A 16,645-nucleotide genomic window follows, 5' to 3' on the forward strand; every position below is an offset into this window, starting at 1 on the left:
ATAACAACAGGAAGTTTGCCTCCTGTGAGGATCGAACTCACGACCCTTGGTTTACAAGACCACTGCTCTACCACTGTTCTAAGGAGGCTCTGGCTGTCGTCGTAACACAAATAAGCTTGAAACACAAACTCATTTTCGTCATGTGATAATAGAATAGAGACAGTTGCCTCCTGTGTGCATCGAACTCACGACCCCTGGTTTACAAGACCAGTGCTCTACCACTGAGCTAATGCGGCTCTGGGTGCCGTCGTAATACGAATGAGCTTGGAGAACTAAACTTACTATCGTCGTGTGATAAAAACAGGAAGTTTGCCTCCTGTGCGGATCGAACTCACGGCCCTTGGTTTACAAGACCACTGTTCTAAAGAGGCCGTAGCTGTCGTCGTAACACGAATGAGCTTGAAACACAAACTCATTTCCGTTGTGTGATAATAAAAGAAATAAAGTTGCCTCCTGTGAGGATCGAACTCACGACCCCTGGTTTACAAGACCAGTGCTCTACCACTGAGCTAACGAGGCTCTGGCTGTCGCCGTAATACGAATGAGCTTGGAGAACAAAACTTACTATCGTCGTGTGATAAAAACAGAAAGTTTGCCTCCTGTGCGGATCGAACGCACGAACCTTGGTTTACAAGACCACTGTTCTAAAGAGGCCGTAGCTGTCGTCGTAACACGAATGAGCTTGAAACACAAACTCATTTAAGTCGTGTGATAATAAAAGAAATAAAGTTGCCTCCTGTGAGGATCGAACTCACGACCCCTGGTTTACGAGACCAGTGCTCTTCCACTGAGCTAAAGAGGCTCTTGCTGTCGTCGTAATACGAATGAGCTTGGAGAACAAAACTTACTATCGTCGTGTGATAATAAAAACAGGAAGTTCGCCTCCTGTGAGGATCGAACTCACGACCCTTGGTTTACAAGGCCAGTGCTCTACCACTGTTCTAAGGAGGCTCTGGCAGTCGTCGTAACACGAATGAGCTTGAAACACAAACTCATTACCGTCATGTGATAATAAAATACAGGCAGTTGCCTCCTGTGAGGATCGAACTCATGACCCCTGGTATACAAGACCAGTGCTCTACCACTGAGCTATAGAGGCTCTGGCTGTCGTCGTAATACGAATGAGCTTGGAGAACAAAACTTACTACCGTCGTGTGATAATAACAACAGGACGGTTGCCTCCTGTGAGGATCGAACTCACGACCCTTGGTTTACAAGACCAGTGCTCTACCACTGTTCTAAAGAGGCTATGGCTGTCCTCGTAACACGAATGAGCTTGAAACACAAACTCATTTTCGTCATGTGATAATAAAATAGAGACAGTTGCCTCCTGTGAGGTTCGAACTCACGACCCCTGGTTTACAAGACCAGTGCTCTACCACTGAGCTAAAGAGGCTCTGGCTGTCGTCGTAATACGAATGAGCTTGGAGAACAAAACTTACTATCGTCGTGTGATGAAAACAGGAACTTTGCCTCCTGTGCGGATCGAACTCACGACCCTTGGTTTACAAGACCAGTGCTCTACCACTGTTCTAAAGAGGCCGTAGCTTTAGTCGTAACACGAATGAGCTTGAAACACAAACTCATTTTCGTCATGTGAATATAAAAAAGAGACAGTTGCCTCCTGTGAGGATCGAACTCACGACCCCTGGTTTACAAGACCAGTGCTCTACCACTGAGCTAAACAGGCTCTGGCTGTCGTCGTAATACGAATGAGCTTGAAGAACAAAACTTACTATCGTCGTGTGATATTAAAAACAGGAAGTGTGCCTCCTGTGCGGATCGAACTCACGACCCTTGGTTTACAAGACCAGTGCTCTACCACTGTTCTAAAGAGGCTCCGGCTCTCGTCGTAACACGAATGAGCTTGAAACACAAACTCATTTTCTTCGTGTGATAATAAAAGAAATAACGTTGCCTCCTGTGAGGATCGAACTCACGACACCTGGTTTACAAGACCAGTGCTCTACCACTGAGCAAAAGAGGCTCTGGCTGTCGTCGTAATACGAATGAGCTTGGAGAACAAAACTTATTACCGTCGTGTAATAATAAAAACAGTAATTTTGCCTCCTGTGCGGTTCGAACTCACGACCCTTGGTTTACAAGACCAGTGCTCTACCACTATTCTAAATAGGCTCTGGCTGTCGTCGTAACAGGAATGAGCTTGAAACACAAACTCAATTTCGTCATGTGATAATAAAATAGAGACAGTTGCCTCCTGTGAGGATCGAACACACGACCCCTGGTTTACAAGACCAGTGCTCTACCACTGAGCTAAAGAGGCTCTGGCTATCGTCGTAATACGAATGAGCTTGGAGAACAAAACTTACTATCGACGTGTGATAATAAAAACAGGGAGTTTGCCACCTGTGCGGATAGAACTCACGACCCTTCGTTTACAAGACCAGTGCTCTACAACTGCTCTAAAGAGGCTCTGGCTGTCGTCGTAACACGAATGAGCTTGGAGAACAAAACTTACTATCGTCGTGTGATAATAAAAACAGGAAGTTTGCCTCCTGTGAGGACCGAACTCACGACCCTTGGTTTACAAGACCAGTGCTCTACCACTGTTCTAAAGAGGCTCTGGCTGTCGTCGTAACACGAATGAGCTTGAAACACAAACTCATTACCGTCATGTGATAATAAAATACAGACAGTTGCCTCCTGTGAGGATCGAACTCACGACCCCTGGTTTACAAGACCAGTGCTCTACCACTGAGCTAAAGAGGCTCTGGCTGTCGTCGTAATACGAATGAGCTTGGAGAACAAAACTTACTGTCGTCGTGTGATAAAAGCAGTAAGTTTGCCTCCTGTGCGGATCGAACTCACGACCCTTGGTTTACAAGACCCGTGCTCCACCACTGTTCTAAGGAGGCTGTAGCTGTCGTCGTAACACGAATGAGCTTGAAAAACAAACTCATTTTCGTCATGTGATAATAAAATAGAGACAGTTGCCTCCTGTGAGGATCGAACTCACGACCCCTGGTTTACGAGACCAGTGCTCTACCACTGAGCTAAAGAGGCTCTTGCTGTCGTCGTAATACGAATGAGCTTGGAGAACAAAACTTACTATCGTCGTGTGATAATAAAAACAGGAAGTTTCCCTCCTGTGAGGATCGAACTCACGACCCTTGGTTTACAATGCCAGTGCTCTACCACTGTTCTAAAGAGGCTCTGGCTGTCGTCGTAACACGAATGAGCTTGAAACACAAACTCATTACCGTCATGTGATAATAAAATAGAGACAGTTGCCTCCTGTGAGGATCGAACTCACGACCCTTGGTTTACAAGACCACTGCTCTACCACTGTTCTAAGGAGGCTCTGGCTGTCGTCGTAACACGAATAAGCTTGAAACACAAACTCATTTTCGTCATGTGATAATAAAATAGAGACAGTTGCCTCCTGTGAGCATCGAACTCACGACCCCTGGTTTACAAGACCAGTGCTCTACCACTGAGCTAATGCGGCTCTGGGTGCCGTCGTAATACGAATGAGCTTGGAGAACTAAACTTACTATCGTCGTGTGATAAAAACAGGAAGTTTGCCTCCTGTGCGGATCGAACTCACGACCCTTGGTTTACAAGACCACTGTTCTAAAGAGGCCGTAGCTGTCGTCGTAACACGAATGAGCTTGAAACACAAACTCATTTCCGTTGTGTGATAATAAAAGAAATAAAGTTGCCTCCTGTGAGGATCGAACTCACGACCCCTGGTTTACGAGACCAGTGCTCTACAACTGAGCAAAAGAGGCTCTTGCTGTCGTCGTAATACGAATGAGCTTGGAGAACAAAACTTACTATCGTCGTGTGATAATAAAAACAGGAAGTTCGCCTCCTGTGCGGATCGAACTCACGACCCTTGGTTTACAAGACCAGTGCTCTACCCCTGTTCTAAAGAAGCTCTGGCTGTCGTCGTAACACGAATGAGCTTGAAACACAAACTCATTTTCGTCATGTGATAATAAAATAGGGCCAGTTGCCTCCTGTGAGGATCGAACTCACGACCCCTGGTTTACAAGACCAGTGCTCTGCCACTGAGCTAAAGAGGCTCTGGCTGTCGTCGTAATACGAATGAGCTTGGAGAACAAAACTTACTATCGTCGTGTGATAATAACAACAGGAAGTGTGCCTCCTGTGCGGATCGAACTCACGACCCATGGTTTACAAGACCAGGTCTCTACCACTGTTCTAAAGAGGCTCCGGCTCTCGTCGTAACACGAATGAGCTTGAAACACAAACTCATTTTCGTCGTGTGATAATAAAAGAAATAAAGTTGCCTCCTGTGAGGATCGAACTCACGACCCCTGGTTTACAAGACCAGTGCTCTACCACTGAGCTAAAGAGGCTCTGGCTGTCGTCGTAATACGAATGAGCTTGGAGAACAAAACTTATTATCGTCGTGTAATAATAAAAACAGCGAGTTTGCCTCCTGTGCGGTTCGAACTCACGACCCTTGGTTTACAAGACCAGTGCTCTACCACTATTCTGAAGAGGCTCTGGCTGTCGTCGTAACAGGAATGAGCTTGAAACACAAACTCAATTTCATCATGTGATAATAAAAGGAATAAAGTCGCCTCCTGTGAGGATCGAACTCACGACCCCTGGTTTACAAGACCAGTGCTCTACCACTGAGCTAAAGAGGCTCTGACTGTCGTCGTAATACGAATGAGCTTGGAGAACAAAACTTACTATCGTCGTGTGATAATAAAAACAGGAAGTTTGCCTCCTGTAAGGATCGAACGCACGACCCTTCGTTTACAAGACCAACGCTCTACCACTGTTCTACAGAGGCTCTGGCTGTCGTCGTAACACGAATGAGCTTGAAACACAAACTCATTTTCGTCATGTGATAATAAAATAGAGACAGTTGCCTCCTGTGAGGATCGAACACACGACCCCCGGTTTACAAGACCAGTGCTCTACCACTGAGCTAAAGAGGCTCTGGCTATCGTAGTAATACGAATGAGCTTGGAGAACACAACTTACTATCGTCGTGTGATAATAAAAACAGGAAGATTGCCTCCAGTGCGGATAGAACTCACGACCCTTCGTTTACAAGACCAGTGCTCTACAACTGCTCTAAAGAGGCTCTGGCTGTCGTCGTAACACGAATGAGCTTGGAGAACAAAACGTACTATCGTCGTGTGATAATAAAAACGGGAAGTTCGCCTCCTGTGAGGATCGAACTCACGACCCTTGGTTTACAAGACCAGTGCTCTACCACTGTTCTAAAGAGGCTCTGGCTGTCCTCGTAACACGAATGAGCTTGAAACACAAACTCATTTTGGTCATGTGATAATAAAATAGAGACAGTCGCCTCCTGTGAGGATCGAACTCACGACCCCTGGTTTACAAGACCAGTGCTCTACCACTGAGCTAATGCGGCTCTGGCTGCCGTCGTAATACGAATGAGCTTGGAGAACAAAACTTACTATCGTCGTGTGATAATAAAAACAGGAAGTTTGCCTCCTGTGAGGATCGAACTCACGACCCTTGGTTTACAAGACCAGTGCTCTACCACTGTTCTAAAGAGGCTGTAGCTGTCGTCGTAACACGAATGAGCTTGAAACACAAACTCATTACCGTCATGTGATAATAAAATACAGACAGTTGCCTCCTGTGAGGATCGAACTCACGACCCCTGGTTTACAAGACCAGTGCTCTACCACTGAGCTAAAGAGGCTCTGGCAATCGTCGTAATACGAATGAGCTTGGAGAACAAAACTTACTGTCGTCGTGTGATAAAAGGAGCAAGTTTCCCCGTGTGCGGATCGAACTCACGACCCTTGGTTTACAAGACCAGTGCTCTACCACTGTTCAAAAGAGGCCCTGGCTGTCGTCGTAATACGAATGACCTTGGAGAACAAAACTTATTATCGCCGTGTGATAATAAAAACAGGAAGTTTGCCTCCTGTGAGGATCGAACTCACGACCCCTGGTTTACAAGACCACTGCCCTACCACTGAGCTAAACAGGCTCCGGCTGTCGTCGTAATACGAATGAGCTTGGAGAACAAAACTTACTATCGTCGTGTGATAATAAAAACAGGAAGTTTGCCTCCTGTGAGGATCGAACTCACGACCCTTGGTTTACAAGACCCGTGCTCTACCACTGTTCTAAAGAGGCTCTGGCTGTCGTCGTAACACGAATGAGCTTGAAACACAAACTCATTACCGTCATGTGATAATAAAATACAGACAGTTGCCTCCTGTGAGGATCGAACTCACGACCCCTGGTTTACAAGACCAGTGCTCTACCACTGAGCTAAAGAGGCTCTGGCTGTCGTCGTAATACGAATGAGCTTGGAGAACAAAACTTACTGTCGTCGTGTGATAAAAGCAGTAAGTTTGCCTCCTGTGCGGATCGAACTCACGGCCCTTGGTTTACAAGACCCGTGCTCCACCACTGTTCTAAGGAGGCTGTAGCTGTCGTCGTAACACGAATGAGCTTGAAAAACAAACTCATTTTCGTCATGTGATAATAAAATAGAGACAGTTTCCTCCTGTGAGGATCGAACTCACGACCCCTGGTTTACAAGACCACTGCCCTACCACTGAGCTAAACAGGCTCTGGCTGTCGTCGTAATACGAATGAGCTTGGAGAACAAAACCTACTATCGTCGTGTGATAATAAAAACAGGAAGTTTGCCTCCTGTGAGGATCGATCTCACGACCCTTGGTTTACAAGTCCCGTGCTCTACCACTGTTCTAAAGAGGCTCTGGCTGTCGTCGTAACACGAATGAGCTTGAAACACAAACTCATTACCGTCATGTGATAATAAAATACAGACAGTTGCCTCCTGTGAGGATCGAACTCACGACCGCTGGTTTACAAGACCACTGCCCTACCACTGAGCTAAACAGGCTCTGGCTGTCGTCGTAATACGAATGAGCTTGGAGAACAAAACTTACTATCGTCGTGTGATAATAAAAACAGGAAGTTTGCCTCCTGTGAGGATCGAACTCACGACCCTTGGTTTACAAGACCCGTGCTCTACCACTGTTCTAAAGAGGCTCTGGCTGACGTCGTAACACGAATGAGCTTGAACAACAAACTCATTGTCGTCTTGTGATAATAAAATAGAGACAGTTGCCTCCTGTGAGGATCGAACTCACGACCCCTGGTTTACAAGACCAGTGCCCTACCACTGAGCTAAAGAGGCTCTGGCTGTCGTCGTAATACGAATGAGCTTGGAGAACAAAACTTACTATCGTCGTGTGATAATAAAAACAGGAAGTTTGCCTCCTGTGAGGATCGAACTCACGACCCTTGGTTTACAAGACCCGTGCTCTACCACTGTTCTAAAGAGGCTCTGGCTGTCGCCGTAATACGAATGAGCTTGGAGAACAAAACTTACTATCGTCGTATGATAAAAACATGAAGTTTGCCTCCTGTGCGGATCGAACTCACGACCCTTGGTTTACAAGACCAGTGCTCTACCACTGTTCTAAAGAGGCCGTGTCTGTCGTCGTAACACGAATGAGCTTGAAACACAAACTCATTTAAGTCGTGTGATAATAAAAGAAATAAAGTTGCCTCCTGTGAGGATCGAACTCACGACCCCTGGTTTACGAGACCAGTGCTCTACCACTGAGCTAAAGAGGCTCTTGCTGTCGTCGTAATACGAATGAGCTTGGAGAACAAAACTTACTATCGTCGTGTGATAATAAAAACAGGAAGTTTGCCTCCTGTGAGGATCGAACTCACGACCCTTGGTTTACAAGGCCAGTGCTCTACCACTGTTCTAAAGAGGCCATGGCTGTCCTCGTAACACGAATGAGCTTGAAACACAAACTCATTTTCGTCATGTGATATTAAAATAGAGACAGTTGCCTCCTGTGCGGTTCGAACTCACGACCCCTGGTTTACAAGAGCAGTGCTCTACCACTGAGCTAAATAGGCTCTGGCTGTCGTCGTAATACGAATGAGCTTGAAGAACAAAACTTACTATCGTCGTGTGATTATAAAAACAGGAAGTGTGCCTCCTGTGCGGATCGAACTCACGACCCTTGGTTTACAAGACCAGTGCTCTACCACTGTTCCAAAGAGGCTCCGGCTCTCGTCGTAACACGAATGAGCTTGAAACACAAACTCATTTTCGTCGTGTGATAATAAAAGGAATAACGTTGCCCCCTGTGAGGATCGAACTCACGACACCTGGTTTACAAGACCAGTGCTCTACCACTGAGCAAACGAGACTCTGGCTGTCGTCGTAATACGAATGAGCTTGGAGAACAAAACTTATTATCGTCGTGTAATAATAAAAACAGTAAGTTTGCCTCCTGTGCGTTTCGAACTCACGACCCTTGGTTTACAAGACCAGTGCTCTACCACTATTCTAAAGAGGCTCCGGCTGTCGTCGTAACAGGAATGAGCTTGAAACACAAACTCAATTTCATCATGTGATAATAAAAGGAATAAAGTCGCCTCCTGTGAGGATCGAACTCACGACCCCTGGTTTACAAGACCAGTGCTCTACCACTGAGCTAAAGAGGCTCTGGCTGTCGTCGTAATACGAATGAGCTTGGAGAACAAAACTTACTATCGTCGTGTGATAATAAAAACAGGAAGTTTGCCTCCTGTGAGGATCGAACTCACGACCCTTCCTTTACAAGACCAATGCTCTACCACTGTTCTAAAGAGGCTCTGGCTGTCGTCGTAACACGAATGAGCTTGAAACACAAACTCATTTTCGTCATGTGATAATAAAATTGAGACAGTTGCCTCCTGTGAGGATCGAACACACGACCCCTGGTTTACAAGACCAGTGCTCTACCACTGAGCTAAAGAGGCTCTGGCTATCGTCGTAATACGAATGAGCTTGGAGAACAAAACTTACTATCGTCGTGTGATAATAAAAACAGGGAGTTTGCCTCCTGTGCGGATAGAACTCACGACCCTTCGTTTACAAGACCAGTGCTCTACAACTGCTCTAAAGAGGCTCTGGCTGTCATCGTAACACGAATGAGCTTGGAGAACAAAACTTACTATCGTCGTGTGATAATAAAGACAGGAAGTTTGCCTCCTGTGAGGATCGAACTCACGACCCTTGGTTTACAAGACCAGTGCTCTACCACTGTTCTAAAGAGGCTCTGGCTGTCGTCGTAACACGAATGAGCTTGAAACACAAACTCATTACCGTCATGTGATAATAAAATACAGACAGTTGCCTCCTGTGAGGATCGAACTCACGACCCCTGGTTTACAAGACCAGTGCTCTACCACTGAGCTAAAGAGGCTCTGGCTGTCGTCGTAATACGAATGAGCTTGGAGAACAAAACTTACAGTCGCCGTGTGATAAAAGCAGTAAGTTTGCCTCCTGTGCGGATCGAACTCACGACCCTTGGTTTACAAGACCCGTGCTCCACCACTGTTCTAAGGAGGCTGTAGCTGTCGTGGTAACACGAATGAGCTTGAAAAACAAACTCATTTTCGTCATGTGATAATAAAATAGAGACAGTTGCCTCCTGTGAGGATCGAACTCACGACCCCTGGTTTACGAGACCAGTGCTCTACCACTGAGCTAAAGAGGCTCTTGCTGTCGTCGTAATACGAATGAGCTTGGAGAACAAAACTTACTATCGTCGTGTGATAATAAAAACAGGAAGTTTCCCTCCTGTGAGGATCGAACTCACGATCCTTGGTTTACAATGCCAGTGCTCTACCACTGTTGTAAAGAGGCTCTGGCTGTCGTCGTAACACGAATGAGCTTGAAACACAAACTCATCACCGTCATGTGATAATAAAATAGAGACAGTTGCCTCCTGTGAGGATCGAACTCACGACCCCCGGTTTACAAGACCAGTGCTCTACCACTGAGCTAAAGAGGCTCTGGCTATCGTCGTAATACGAATGAGCTTCGAGAACAAAACTTACTATCGTCGTGTGATAATAAAAACAGGAAGTTTGCCTCCTGTGCGGATCGAACTCACGAACCCTGGTTTACAAGACCACTGCTCTACCACTGTTCTAAAGAGGCTCTGGCTGTCGTCGCAACACGAATGAGCTTGAAACACAAACTCATTTTCGTCGTGTAATAATAAAAGAAATAAAGTTGCCTCGTGTGAGGATCAAAATCACGACCCCTGGTTTACAAGACCAGTGCTCTACCACTGAGCTAAAGAGGCTCTGGCTGTCGTCGTAATACGAATGAGCTTGTAGAACAAAACTTACTATCGTCGTGTGATAATAAAAACAGGAAGTTTGCCTCCTGTGCGGATCGAACTCACGACCCCTGGTTTACAAGATCAGTGCTCTACCACTGGTCTAAAGAGGCTCTGGCTATCGTCGTAACACGAATGAGCTTGAAACACAAACTCATTTTCGTCGTGTAATAATAAAAGAAATAAAGTTGCCTCGTGTGAGGATCAAAATCACGACCCCTGGTTTACAAGACCAGTGCTCTACCACTGAGCTAAAAAGGCTCTGGCTGTCGTCGTAATACGAATGACCTTGGAGAACAACACTTACTATCGTCGTGTGATAATAAAAACAGGAAGTTTGCCTCCTGTGCGGATCGAACTCACGACCCTTGGTTTACAAGACCAGTGCTCTACCACTGTTCTAAAGAGGCTCTGGCTGTCGTCGTAACACGAATGACCTTGAAACACAAACTCATTTTCTTCGTGTGATAATAAATGAAATAAAGTTGCCTCCTGTGAGGATCGAACTCACCACCCCTGGTTTACAAGACCAGAGCTCTACCACTAAGCTAAAGAGGCTCTGGCTATCGTCGTACTACGAATGAGCTTGGAGAACAAAACTTACTATCGTCGTGTGATAATAAAAACAGGAAGTTTGCCTCCTGTGCGGATAGAACTCACGACCCTTGGTTTACAAGACCAGTGCTCTACAACTTCTCTAAAGAGGCTCTGGCTGTCGTCGTAACACGAATGAGCTTGGGGAACAAAACTTAATATCGTCGTGTGATAATAAAAACAGGAAGTTTGCCTCCTGTGAGGATCGAACTCACGACCCTTCGTGTACAAGACCAGTGCTCTACCACTGTTCTAAAGAGGCTGTAGCTGTCGTCGTAACACGAATGAGCTTGAAACACAAACTCATTTTCGTCGTGGGATAATAAAAGAAATAAAGTTGCCTCTTGTGAGGATCGAACTCACGACCCCTGGTTTACGAGACCAGTGCTCTACCACTGAGCTAAAGAGGCTCTTGCTCTCGTCGTAATATGAATGAGCTTGGGGAACAAAACTTACTATCGTCGTGTGATAATAACAACAGGAAGTTTGCCTCCTGTGAGGATCGAACTCACGACCCTTGGTTTACAAGACCACTGCTCTACCACTGTTCTAAGGAGGCTCTGGCTGTCGTCGTAACACAAATAAGCTTGAAACACAAACTCATTTTCGTCATGTGATAATAGAATAGAGACAGTTGCCTCCTGTGTGCATCGAACTCACGACCCCTGGTTTACAAGACCAGTGCTCTACCACTGAGCTAATGCGGCTCTGGGTGCCGTCGTAATACGAATGAGCTTGGAGAACTAAACTTACTATCGTCGTGTGATAAAAACAGGAAGTTTGCCTCCTGTGCGGATCGAACTCACGGCCCTTGGTTTACAAGACCACTGTTCTAAAGAGGCCGTAGCTGTCGTCGTAACACGAATGAGCTTGAAACACAAACTCATTTCCGTTGTGTGATAATAAAAGAAATAAAGTTGCCTCCTGTGAGGATCGAACTCACGACCCCTGGTTTACAAGACCAGTGCTCTACCACTGAGCTAACGAGGCTCTGGCTGTCGCCGTAATACGAATGAGCTTGGAGAACAAAACTTACTATCGTCGTGTGATAAAAACAGAAAGTTTGCCTCCTGTGCGGATCGAACGCACGAACCTTGGTTTACAAGACCAGTGCTCTACCACTGTTCTAAAGAGGCCGTAGCTGTCGTCGTAACACGAATGAGCTTGAAACACAAACTCATTTAAGTCGTGTGATAATAAAAGAAATAAAGTTGCCTCCTGTGAGGATCGAACTCACGACCCCTGGTTTACGAGACCAGTGCTCTTCCACTGAGCTAAAGAGGCTCTTGCTGTCGTCGTAATACGAATGAGCTTGGAGAACAAAACTTACTATCGTCGTGTGATAATAAAAACAGGAAGTTCGCCTCCTGTGAGGATCGAACTCACGACCCTTGGTTTACAAGGCCAGTGCTCTACCACTGTTCTAAGGAGGCTCTGGCAGTCGTCGTAACACGAATGAGCTTGAAACACAAACTCATTACCGTCATGTGATAATAAAATACAGGCAGTTGCCTCCTGTGAGGATCGAACTCATGACCCCTGGTATACAAGACCAGTGCTCTACCACTGAGCTATAGAGGCTCTGGCTGTCGTCGTAATACGAATGAGCTTGGAGAACAAAACTTACTACCGTCGTGTGATAATAACAACAGGACGGTTGCCTCCTGTGAGGATCGAACTCACGACCCTTGGTTTACAAGACCAGTGCTCTACCACTGTTCTAAAGAGGCTATGGCTGTCCTCGTAACACGAATGAGCTTGAAACACAAACTCATTTTCGTCATGTGATAATAAAATAGAGACAGTTGCCTCCTGTGAGGTTCGAACTCACGACCCCTGGTTTACAAGACCAGTGCTCTACCACTGAGCTAAAGAGGCTCTGGCTGTCGTCGTAATACGAATGAGCTTGGAGAACAAAACTTACTATCGTCGTGTGATGAAAACAGGAACTTTGCCTCCTGTGCGGATCGAACTCACGACCCTTGGTTTACAAGACCAGTGCTCTACCACTGTTCTAAAGAGGCCGTAGCTTTAGTCGTAACACGAATGAGCTTGAAACACAAACTCATTTTCGTCATGTGAATATAAAAAAGAGACAGTTGCCTCCTGTGAGGATCGAACTCACGACCCCTGGTTTACAAGACCAGTGCTCTACCACTGAGCTAAACAGGCTCTGGCTGTCGTCGTAATACGAATGAGCTTGAAGAACAAAACTTACTATCGTCGTGTGATATTAAAAACAGGAAGTGTGCCTCCTGTGCGGATCGAACTCACGACCCTTGGTTTACAAGACCAGTGCTCTACCACTGTTCTAAAGAGGCTCCGGCTCTCGTCGTAACACGAATGAGCTTGAAACACAAACTCATTTTCTTCGTGTGATAATAAAAGAAATAACGTTGCCTCCTGTGAGGATCGAACTCACGACACCTGGTTTACAAGACCAGTGCTCTACCACTGAGCAAAAGAGGCTCTGGCTGTCGTCGTAATACGAATGAGCTTGGAGAACAAAACTTATTACCGTCGTGTAATAATAAAAACAGTAATTTTGCCTCCTGTGCGGTTCGAACTCACGACCCTTGGTTTACAAGACCAGTGCTCTACCACTATTCTAAATAGGCTCTGGCTGTCGTCGTAACAGGAATGAGCTTGAAACACAAACTCAATTTCGTCATGTGATAATAAAATAGAGACAGTTGCCTCCTGTGAGGATCGAACACACGACCCCTGGTTTACAAGACCAGTGCTCTACCACTGAGCTAAAGAGGCTCTGGCTATCGTCGTAATACGAATGAGCTTGGAGAACAAAACTTACTATCGACGTGTGATAATAAAAACAGGGAGTTTGCCACCTGTGCGGATAGAACTCACGACCCTTCGTTTACAAGACCAGTGCTCTACAACTGCTCTAAAGAGGCTCTGGCTGTCGTCGTAACACGAATGAGCTTGGAGAACAAAACTTACTATCGTCGTGTGATAATAAAAACAGGAAGTTTGCCTCCTGTGAGGATCGAACTCACGACCCTTGGTTTACAAGACCAGTGCTCTACCACTGTTCTAAAGAGGCTCTGGCTGTCGTCGTAACACGAATGAGCTTGAAACACAAACTCATTACCGTCATGTGATAATAAAATACAGACAGTTGCCTCCTGTGAGGATCGAACTCACGACCCCTGGTTTACAAGACCAGTGCTCTACCACTGAGCTAAAGAGGCTCTGGCTGTCGTCGTAATACGAATGAGCTTGGAGAACAAAACTTACTGTCGTCGTGTGATAAAAGCAGTAAGTTTGCCTCCTGTGCGGATCGAACTCACGACCCTTGGTTTACAAGACCCGTGCTCCACCACTGTTCTAAGGAGGCTGTAGCTGTCGTCGTAACACGAATGAGCTTGAAAAACAAACTCATTTTCGTCATGTGATAATAAAATAGAGACAGTTGCCTCCTGTGAGGATCGAACTCACGACCCCTGGTTTACGAGACCAGTGCTCTACCACTGAGCTAAAGAGGCTCTTGCTGTCGTCGTAATACGAATGAGCTTGGAGAACAAAACTTACTATCGTCGTGTGATAATAAAAACAGGAAGTTTCCCTCCTGTGAGGATCGAACTCACGACCCTTGGTTTACAATGCCAGTGCTCTACCACTGTTCTAAAGAGGCTCTGGCTGTCGTCGTAACACGAATGAGCTTGAAACACAAACTCATTACCGTCATGTGATAATAAAATAGAGACAGTTGCCTCCTGTGAGGATCGAACTCACGACCCTTGGTTTACAAGACCACTGCTCTACCACTGTTCTAAGGAGGCTCTGGCTGTCGTCGTAACACGAATAAGCTTGAAACACAAACTCATTTTCGTCATGTGATAATAAAATAGAGACAGTTGCCTCCTGTGAGCATCGAACTCACGACCCCTGGTTTACAAGACCAGTGCTCTACCACTGAGCTAATGCGGCTCTGGGTGCCGTCGTAATACGAATGAGCTTGGAGAACTAAACTTACTATCGTCGTGTGATAAAAACAGGAAGTTTGCCTCCTGTGCGGATCGAACTCACGACCCTTGGTTTACAAGACCACTGTTCTAAAGAGGCCGTAGCTGTCGTCGTAACACGAATGAGCTTGAAACACAAACTCATTTCCGTTGTGTGATAATAAAAGAAATAAAGTTGCCTCCTGTGAGGATCGAACTCACGACCCCTGGTTTACGAGACCAGTGCTCTACAACTGAGCAAAAGAGGCTCTTGCTGTCGTCGTAATACGAATGAGCTTGGAGAACAAAACTTACTATCGTCGTGTGATAATAAAAACAGGAAGTTCGCCTCCTGTGCGGATCGAACTCACGACCCTTGGTTTACAAGACCAGTGCTCTACCCCTGTTCTAAAGAAGCTCTGGCTGTCGTCGTAACACGAATGAGCTTGAAACACAAACTCATTTTCGTCATGTGATAATAAAATAGGGCCAGTTGCCTCCTGTGAGGATCGAACTCACGACCCCTGGTTTACAAGACCAGTGCTCTGCCACTGAGCTAAAGAGGCTCTGGCTGTCGTCGTAATACGAATGAGCTTGGAGAACAAAACTTACTATCGTCGTGTGATAATAACAACAGGAAGTGTGCCTCCTGTGCGGATCGAACTCACGACCCATGGTTTACAAGACCAGGTCTCTACCACTGTTCTAAAGAGGCTCCGGCTATCGTCGTAACACGAATGAGCTTGAAACACAAACTCATTTTCGTCGTGTGATAATAAAAGAAATAAAGTTGCCTCCTGTGAGGATCGAACTCACGACCCCTGGTTTACAAGACCAGTGCTCTACCACTGAGCTAAAGAGGCTCTGGCTGTCGTCGTAATACGAATGAGCTTGGAGAACAAAACTTATTATCGTCGTGTAATAATAAAAACAGCGAGTTTGCCTCCTGTGCGGTTCGAACTCACGACCCTTGGTTTACAAGACCAGTGCTCTACCACTATTCTGAAGAGGCTCTGGCTGTCGTCGTAACAGGAATGAGCTTGAAACACAAACTCAATTTCATCATGTGATAATAAAAGGAATAAAGTCGCCTCCTGTGAGGATCGAACTCACGACCCCTGGTTTACAAGACCAGTGCTCTACCACTGAGCTAAAGAGGCTCTGACTGTCGTCGTAATACGAATGAGCTTGGAGAACAAAACTTACTATCGTCGTGTGATAATAAAAACAGGAAGTTTGCCTCCTGTAAGGATCGAACGCACGACCCTTCGTTTACAAGACCAACGCTCTACCACTGTTCTACAGAGGCTCTGGCTGTCGTCGTAACACGAATGAGCTTGAAACACAAACTCATTTTCGTCATGTGATAATAAAATAGAGACAGTTGCCTCCTGTGAGGATCGAACACACGACCCCCGGTTTACAAGACCAGTGCTCTACCACTGAGCTAAAGAGGCTCTGGCTATCGTAGTAATACGAATGAGCTTGGAGAACACAACTTACTATCGTCGTGTGATAATAAAAACAGGAAGATTGCCTCCAGTGCGGATAGAACTCACGACCCTTCGTTTACAAGACCAGTGCTCTACAACTGCTCTAAAGAGGCTCTGGCTGTCGTCGTAACACGAATGAGCTTGGAGAACAAAACGTACTATCGTCGTGTGATAATAAAAACGGGAAGTTCGCCTCCTGTGAGGATCGAACTCACGACCCTTGGTTTACAAGACCAGTGCTCTACCACTGTTCTAAAGAGGCTCTGGCTGTCCTCGTAACACGAATGAGCTTGAAACACAAACTCATTTTGGTCATGTGATAATAAAATAGAGACAGTTGCCTCCTGTGAGGATCGAACTCACGACCCCTGGTTTACAAGACCAGTGCTCTACCACTGAGCTAATGCGGCTCTGGCTGCCGTCGTAATAC

General features: G+C 45.9%; 47 non-coding genes across 47 annotated transcripts; all 47 read right to left on the bottom strand.

Moving 5' to 3' along the window:
• Window positions 1-447: 447 nt before the first annotated feature.
• On the bottom strand, window positions 448-519 carry TRNAT-UGU (transfer RNA threonine (anticodon UGU)). Its single transcript has one exon. It is a non-coding gene; the product is annotated as a tRNA-Thr (tRNA).
• Window positions 520-730: 211 nt separating this feature from the next.
• Window positions 731-802, bottom strand: TRNAT-CGU (transfer RNA threonine (anticodon CGU)). Its single transcript has one exon. It is a non-coding gene; the product is annotated as a tRNA-Thr (tRNA).
• A 225-nt stretch (window positions 803-1,027) lies between these two features.
• Window positions 1,028-1,099, bottom strand: TRNAT-UGU (transfer RNA threonine (anticodon UGU)). Its single transcript has one exon. It is a non-coding gene; the product is annotated as a tRNA-Thr (tRNA).
• A 225-nt stretch (window positions 1,100-1,324) lies between these two features.
• Window positions 1,325-1,396, bottom strand: TRNAT-UGU (transfer RNA threonine (anticodon UGU)). Its single transcript has one exon. It is a non-coding gene; the product is annotated as a tRNA-Thr (tRNA).
• Window positions 1,397-1,618: 222 nt separating this feature from the next.
• On the bottom strand, window positions 1,619-1,690 carry TRNAT-UGU (transfer RNA threonine (anticodon UGU)). The gene has a single exon. It is a non-coding gene; the product is annotated as a tRNA-Thr (tRNA).
• A 225-nt stretch (window positions 1,691-1,915) lies between these two features.
• Window positions 1,916-1,987, bottom strand: TRNAT-UGU (transfer RNA threonine (anticodon UGU)). Its single transcript has one exon. It is a non-coding gene; the product is annotated as a tRNA-Thr (tRNA).
• Window positions 1,988-2,212: 225 nt separating this feature from the next.
• On the bottom strand, window positions 2,213-2,284 carry TRNAT-UGU (transfer RNA threonine (anticodon UGU)). Its single transcript has one exon. It is a non-coding gene; the product is annotated as a tRNA-Thr (tRNA).
• A 374-nt stretch (window positions 2,285-2,658) lies between these two features.
• Window positions 2,659-2,730, bottom strand: TRNAT-UGU (transfer RNA threonine (anticodon UGU)). Its single transcript has one exon. It is a non-coding gene; the product is annotated as a tRNA-Thr (tRNA).
• A 222-nt stretch (window positions 2,731-2,952) lies between these two features.
• On the bottom strand, window positions 2,953-3,024 carry TRNAT-CGU (transfer RNA threonine (anticodon CGU)). Its single transcript has one exon. It is a non-coding gene; the product is annotated as a tRNA-Thr (tRNA).
• A 373-nt stretch (window positions 3,025-3,397) lies between these two features.
• Window positions 3,398-3,469, bottom strand: TRNAT-UGU (transfer RNA threonine (anticodon UGU)). The gene has a single exon. It is a non-coding gene; the product is annotated as a tRNA-Thr (tRNA).
• Window positions 3,470-3,680: 211 nt separating this feature from the next.
• Window positions 3,681-3,752, bottom strand: TRNAT-CGU (transfer RNA threonine (anticodon CGU)). Its single transcript has one exon. It is a non-coding gene; the product is annotated as a tRNA-Thr (tRNA).
• A 225-nt stretch (window positions 3,753-3,977) lies between these two features.
• TRNAT-UGU (transfer RNA threonine (anticodon UGU)) lies at window positions 3,978-4,049 on the bottom strand. Its single transcript has one exon. It is a non-coding gene; the product is annotated as a tRNA-Thr (tRNA).
• Window positions 4,050-4,274: 225 nt separating this feature from the next.
• Window positions 4,275-4,346, bottom strand: TRNAT-UGU (transfer RNA threonine (anticodon UGU)). The gene has a single exon. It is a non-coding gene; the product is annotated as a tRNA-Thr (tRNA).
• Window positions 4,347-4,571: 225 nt separating this feature from the next.
• Window positions 4,572-4,643, bottom strand: TRNAT-UGU (transfer RNA threonine (anticodon UGU)). The gene has a single exon. It is a non-coding gene; the product is annotated as a tRNA-Thr (tRNA).
• Window positions 4,644-4,868: 225 nt separating this feature from the next.
• TRNAT-UGU (transfer RNA threonine (anticodon UGU)) lies at window positions 4,869-4,940 on the bottom strand. Its single transcript has one exon. It is a non-coding gene; the product is annotated as a tRNA-Thr (tRNA).
• Window positions 4,941-5,314: 374 nt separating this feature from the next.
• Window positions 5,315-5,386, bottom strand: TRNAT-UGU (transfer RNA threonine (anticodon UGU)). Its single transcript has one exon. It is a non-coding gene; the product is annotated as a tRNA-Thr (tRNA).
• Window positions 5,387-5,611: 225 nt separating this feature from the next.
• TRNAT-UGU (transfer RNA threonine (anticodon UGU)) lies at window positions 5,612-5,683 on the bottom strand. The gene has a single exon. It is a non-coding gene; the product is annotated as a tRNA-Thr (tRNA).
• Window positions 5,684-5,905: 222 nt separating this feature from the next.
• Window positions 5,906-5,977, bottom strand: TRNAT-UGU (transfer RNA threonine (anticodon UGU)). Its single transcript has one exon. It is a non-coding gene; the product is annotated as a tRNA-Thr (tRNA).
• Window positions 5,978-6,202: 225 nt separating this feature from the next.
• Window positions 6,203-6,274, bottom strand: TRNAT-UGU (transfer RNA threonine (anticodon UGU)). The gene has a single exon. It is a non-coding gene; the product is annotated as a tRNA-Thr (tRNA).
• A 519-nt stretch (window positions 6,275-6,793) lies between these two features.
• Window positions 6,794-6,865, bottom strand: TRNAT-UGU (transfer RNA threonine (anticodon UGU)). Its single transcript has one exon. It is a non-coding gene; the product is annotated as a tRNA-Thr (tRNA).
• Window positions 6,866-7,090: 225 nt separating this feature from the next.
• On the bottom strand, window positions 7,091-7,162 carry TRNAT-UGU (transfer RNA threonine (anticodon UGU)). Its single transcript has one exon. It is a non-coding gene; the product is annotated as a tRNA-Thr (tRNA).
• Window positions 7,163-7,533: 371 nt separating this feature from the next.
• On the bottom strand, window positions 7,534-7,605 carry TRNAT-CGU (transfer RNA threonine (anticodon CGU)). Its single transcript has one exon. It is a non-coding gene; the product is annotated as a tRNA-Thr (tRNA).
• Window positions 7,606-8,127: 522 nt separating this feature from the next.
• Window positions 8,128-8,199, bottom strand: TRNAT-UGU (transfer RNA threonine (anticodon UGU)). The gene has a single exon. It is a non-coding gene; the product is annotated as a tRNA-Thr (tRNA).
• A 225-nt stretch (window positions 8,200-8,424) lies between these two features.
• TRNAT-UGU (transfer RNA threonine (anticodon UGU)) lies at window positions 8,425-8,496 on the bottom strand. The gene has a single exon. It is a non-coding gene; the product is annotated as a tRNA-Thr (tRNA).
• A 225-nt stretch (window positions 8,497-8,721) lies between these two features.
• Window positions 8,722-8,793, bottom strand: TRNAT-UGU (transfer RNA threonine (anticodon UGU)). Its single transcript has one exon. It is a non-coding gene; the product is annotated as a tRNA-Thr (tRNA).
• Window positions 8,794-9,167: 374 nt separating this feature from the next.
• Window positions 9,168-9,239, bottom strand: TRNAT-UGU (transfer RNA threonine (anticodon UGU)). Its single transcript has one exon. It is a non-coding gene; the product is annotated as a tRNA-Thr (tRNA).
• Window positions 9,240-9,461: 222 nt separating this feature from the next.
• On the bottom strand, window positions 9,462-9,533 carry TRNAT-CGU (transfer RNA threonine (anticodon CGU)). Its single transcript has one exon. It is a non-coding gene; the product is annotated as a tRNA-Thr (tRNA).
• Window positions 9,534-9,758: 225 nt separating this feature from the next.
• TRNAT-UGU (transfer RNA threonine (anticodon UGU)) lies at window positions 9,759-9,830 on the bottom strand. The gene has a single exon. It is a non-coding gene; the product is annotated as a tRNA-Thr (tRNA).
• A 225-nt stretch (window positions 9,831-10,055) lies between these two features.
• TRNAT-UGU (transfer RNA threonine (anticodon UGU)) lies at window positions 10,056-10,127 on the bottom strand. Its single transcript has one exon. It is a non-coding gene; the product is annotated as a tRNA-Thr (tRNA).
• Window positions 10,128-10,649: 522 nt separating this feature from the next.
• TRNAT-UGU (transfer RNA threonine (anticodon UGU)) lies at window positions 10,650-10,721 on the bottom strand. Its single transcript has one exon. It is a non-coding gene; the product is annotated as a tRNA-Thr (tRNA).
• Window positions 10,722-11,095: 374 nt separating this feature from the next.
• TRNAT-CGU (transfer RNA threonine (anticodon CGU)) lies at window positions 11,096-11,167 on the bottom strand. The gene has a single exon. It is a non-coding gene; the product is annotated as a tRNA-Thr (tRNA).
• A 508-nt stretch (window positions 11,168-11,675) lies between these two features.
• Window positions 11,676-11,747, bottom strand: TRNAT-UGU (transfer RNA threonine (anticodon UGU)). The gene has a single exon. It is a non-coding gene; the product is annotated as a tRNA-Thr (tRNA).
• Window positions 11,748-11,969: 222 nt separating this feature from the next.
• TRNAT-CGU (transfer RNA threonine (anticodon CGU)) lies at window positions 11,970-12,041 on the bottom strand. The gene has a single exon. It is a non-coding gene; the product is annotated as a tRNA-Thr (tRNA).
• A 225-nt stretch (window positions 12,042-12,266) lies between these two features.
• TRNAT-UGU (transfer RNA threonine (anticodon UGU)) lies at window positions 12,267-12,338 on the bottom strand. Its single transcript has one exon. It is a non-coding gene; the product is annotated as a tRNA-Thr (tRNA).
• A 225-nt stretch (window positions 12,339-12,563) lies between these two features.
• TRNAT-UGU (transfer RNA threonine (anticodon UGU)) lies at window positions 12,564-12,635 on the bottom strand. Its single transcript has one exon. It is a non-coding gene; the product is annotated as a tRNA-Thr (tRNA).
• Window positions 12,636-12,857: 222 nt separating this feature from the next.
• On the bottom strand, window positions 12,858-12,929 carry TRNAT-UGU (transfer RNA threonine (anticodon UGU)). The gene has a single exon. It is a non-coding gene; the product is annotated as a tRNA-Thr (tRNA).
• A 225-nt stretch (window positions 12,930-13,154) lies between these two features.
• TRNAT-UGU (transfer RNA threonine (anticodon UGU)) lies at window positions 13,155-13,226 on the bottom strand. Its single transcript has one exon. It is a non-coding gene; the product is annotated as a tRNA-Thr (tRNA).
• Window positions 13,227-13,451: 225 nt separating this feature from the next.
• On the bottom strand, window positions 13,452-13,523 carry TRNAT-UGU (transfer RNA threonine (anticodon UGU)). Its single transcript has one exon. It is a non-coding gene; the product is annotated as a tRNA-Thr (tRNA).
• A 374-nt stretch (window positions 13,524-13,897) lies between these two features.
• On the bottom strand, window positions 13,898-13,969 carry TRNAT-UGU (transfer RNA threonine (anticodon UGU)). The gene has a single exon. It is a non-coding gene; the product is annotated as a tRNA-Thr (tRNA).
• A 222-nt stretch (window positions 13,970-14,191) lies between these two features.
• TRNAT-CGU (transfer RNA threonine (anticodon UGU)) lies at window positions 14,192-14,263 on the bottom strand. The gene has a single exon. It is a non-coding gene; the product is annotated as a tRNA-Thr (tRNA).
• A 373-nt stretch (window positions 14,264-14,636) lies between these two features.
• Window positions 14,637-14,708, bottom strand: TRNAT-UGU (transfer RNA threonine (anticodon UGU)). Its single transcript has one exon. It is a non-coding gene; the product is annotated as a tRNA-Thr (tRNA).
• A 211-nt stretch (window positions 14,709-14,919) lies between these two features.
• On the bottom strand, window positions 14,920-14,991 carry TRNAT-CGU (transfer RNA threonine (anticodon UGU)). The gene has a single exon. It is a non-coding gene; the product is annotated as a tRNA-Thr (tRNA).
• A 225-nt stretch (window positions 14,992-15,216) lies between these two features.
• Window positions 15,217-15,288, bottom strand: TRNAT-UGU (transfer RNA threonine (anticodon UGU)). The gene has a single exon. It is a non-coding gene; the product is annotated as a tRNA-Thr (tRNA).
• A 225-nt stretch (window positions 15,289-15,513) lies between these two features.
• Window positions 15,514-15,585, bottom strand: TRNAT-UGU (transfer RNA threonine (anticodon UGU)). Its single transcript has one exon. It is a non-coding gene; the product is annotated as a tRNA-Thr (tRNA).
• Window positions 15,586-15,810: 225 nt separating this feature from the next.
• Window positions 15,811-15,882, bottom strand: TRNAT-UGU (transfer RNA threonine (anticodon UGU)). The gene has a single exon. It is a non-coding gene; the product is annotated as a tRNA-Thr (tRNA).
• A 225-nt stretch (window positions 15,883-16,107) lies between these two features.
• TRNAT-UGU (transfer RNA threonine (anticodon UGU)) lies at window positions 16,108-16,179 on the bottom strand. Its single transcript has one exon. It is a non-coding gene; the product is annotated as a tRNA-Thr (tRNA).
• A 374-nt stretch (window positions 16,180-16,553) lies between these two features.
• Window positions 16,554-16,625, bottom strand: TRNAT-UGU (transfer RNA threonine (anticodon UGU)). Its single transcript has one exon. It is a non-coding gene; the product is annotated as a tRNA-Thr (tRNA).
• Window positions 16,626-16,645: the final 20 nt, after the last annotated feature.

Source organism: Anabrus simplex, chromosome 3 (assembly GCF_040414725.1).
Source record: "Anabrus simplex isolate iqAnaSimp1 chromosome 3, ASM4041472v1, whole genome shotgun sequence".
In the NCBI taxonomy this organism is placed as follows: domain Eukaryota; kingdom Metazoa; phylum Arthropoda; class Insecta; order Orthoptera; family Tettigoniidae; genus Anabrus; species Anabrus simplex.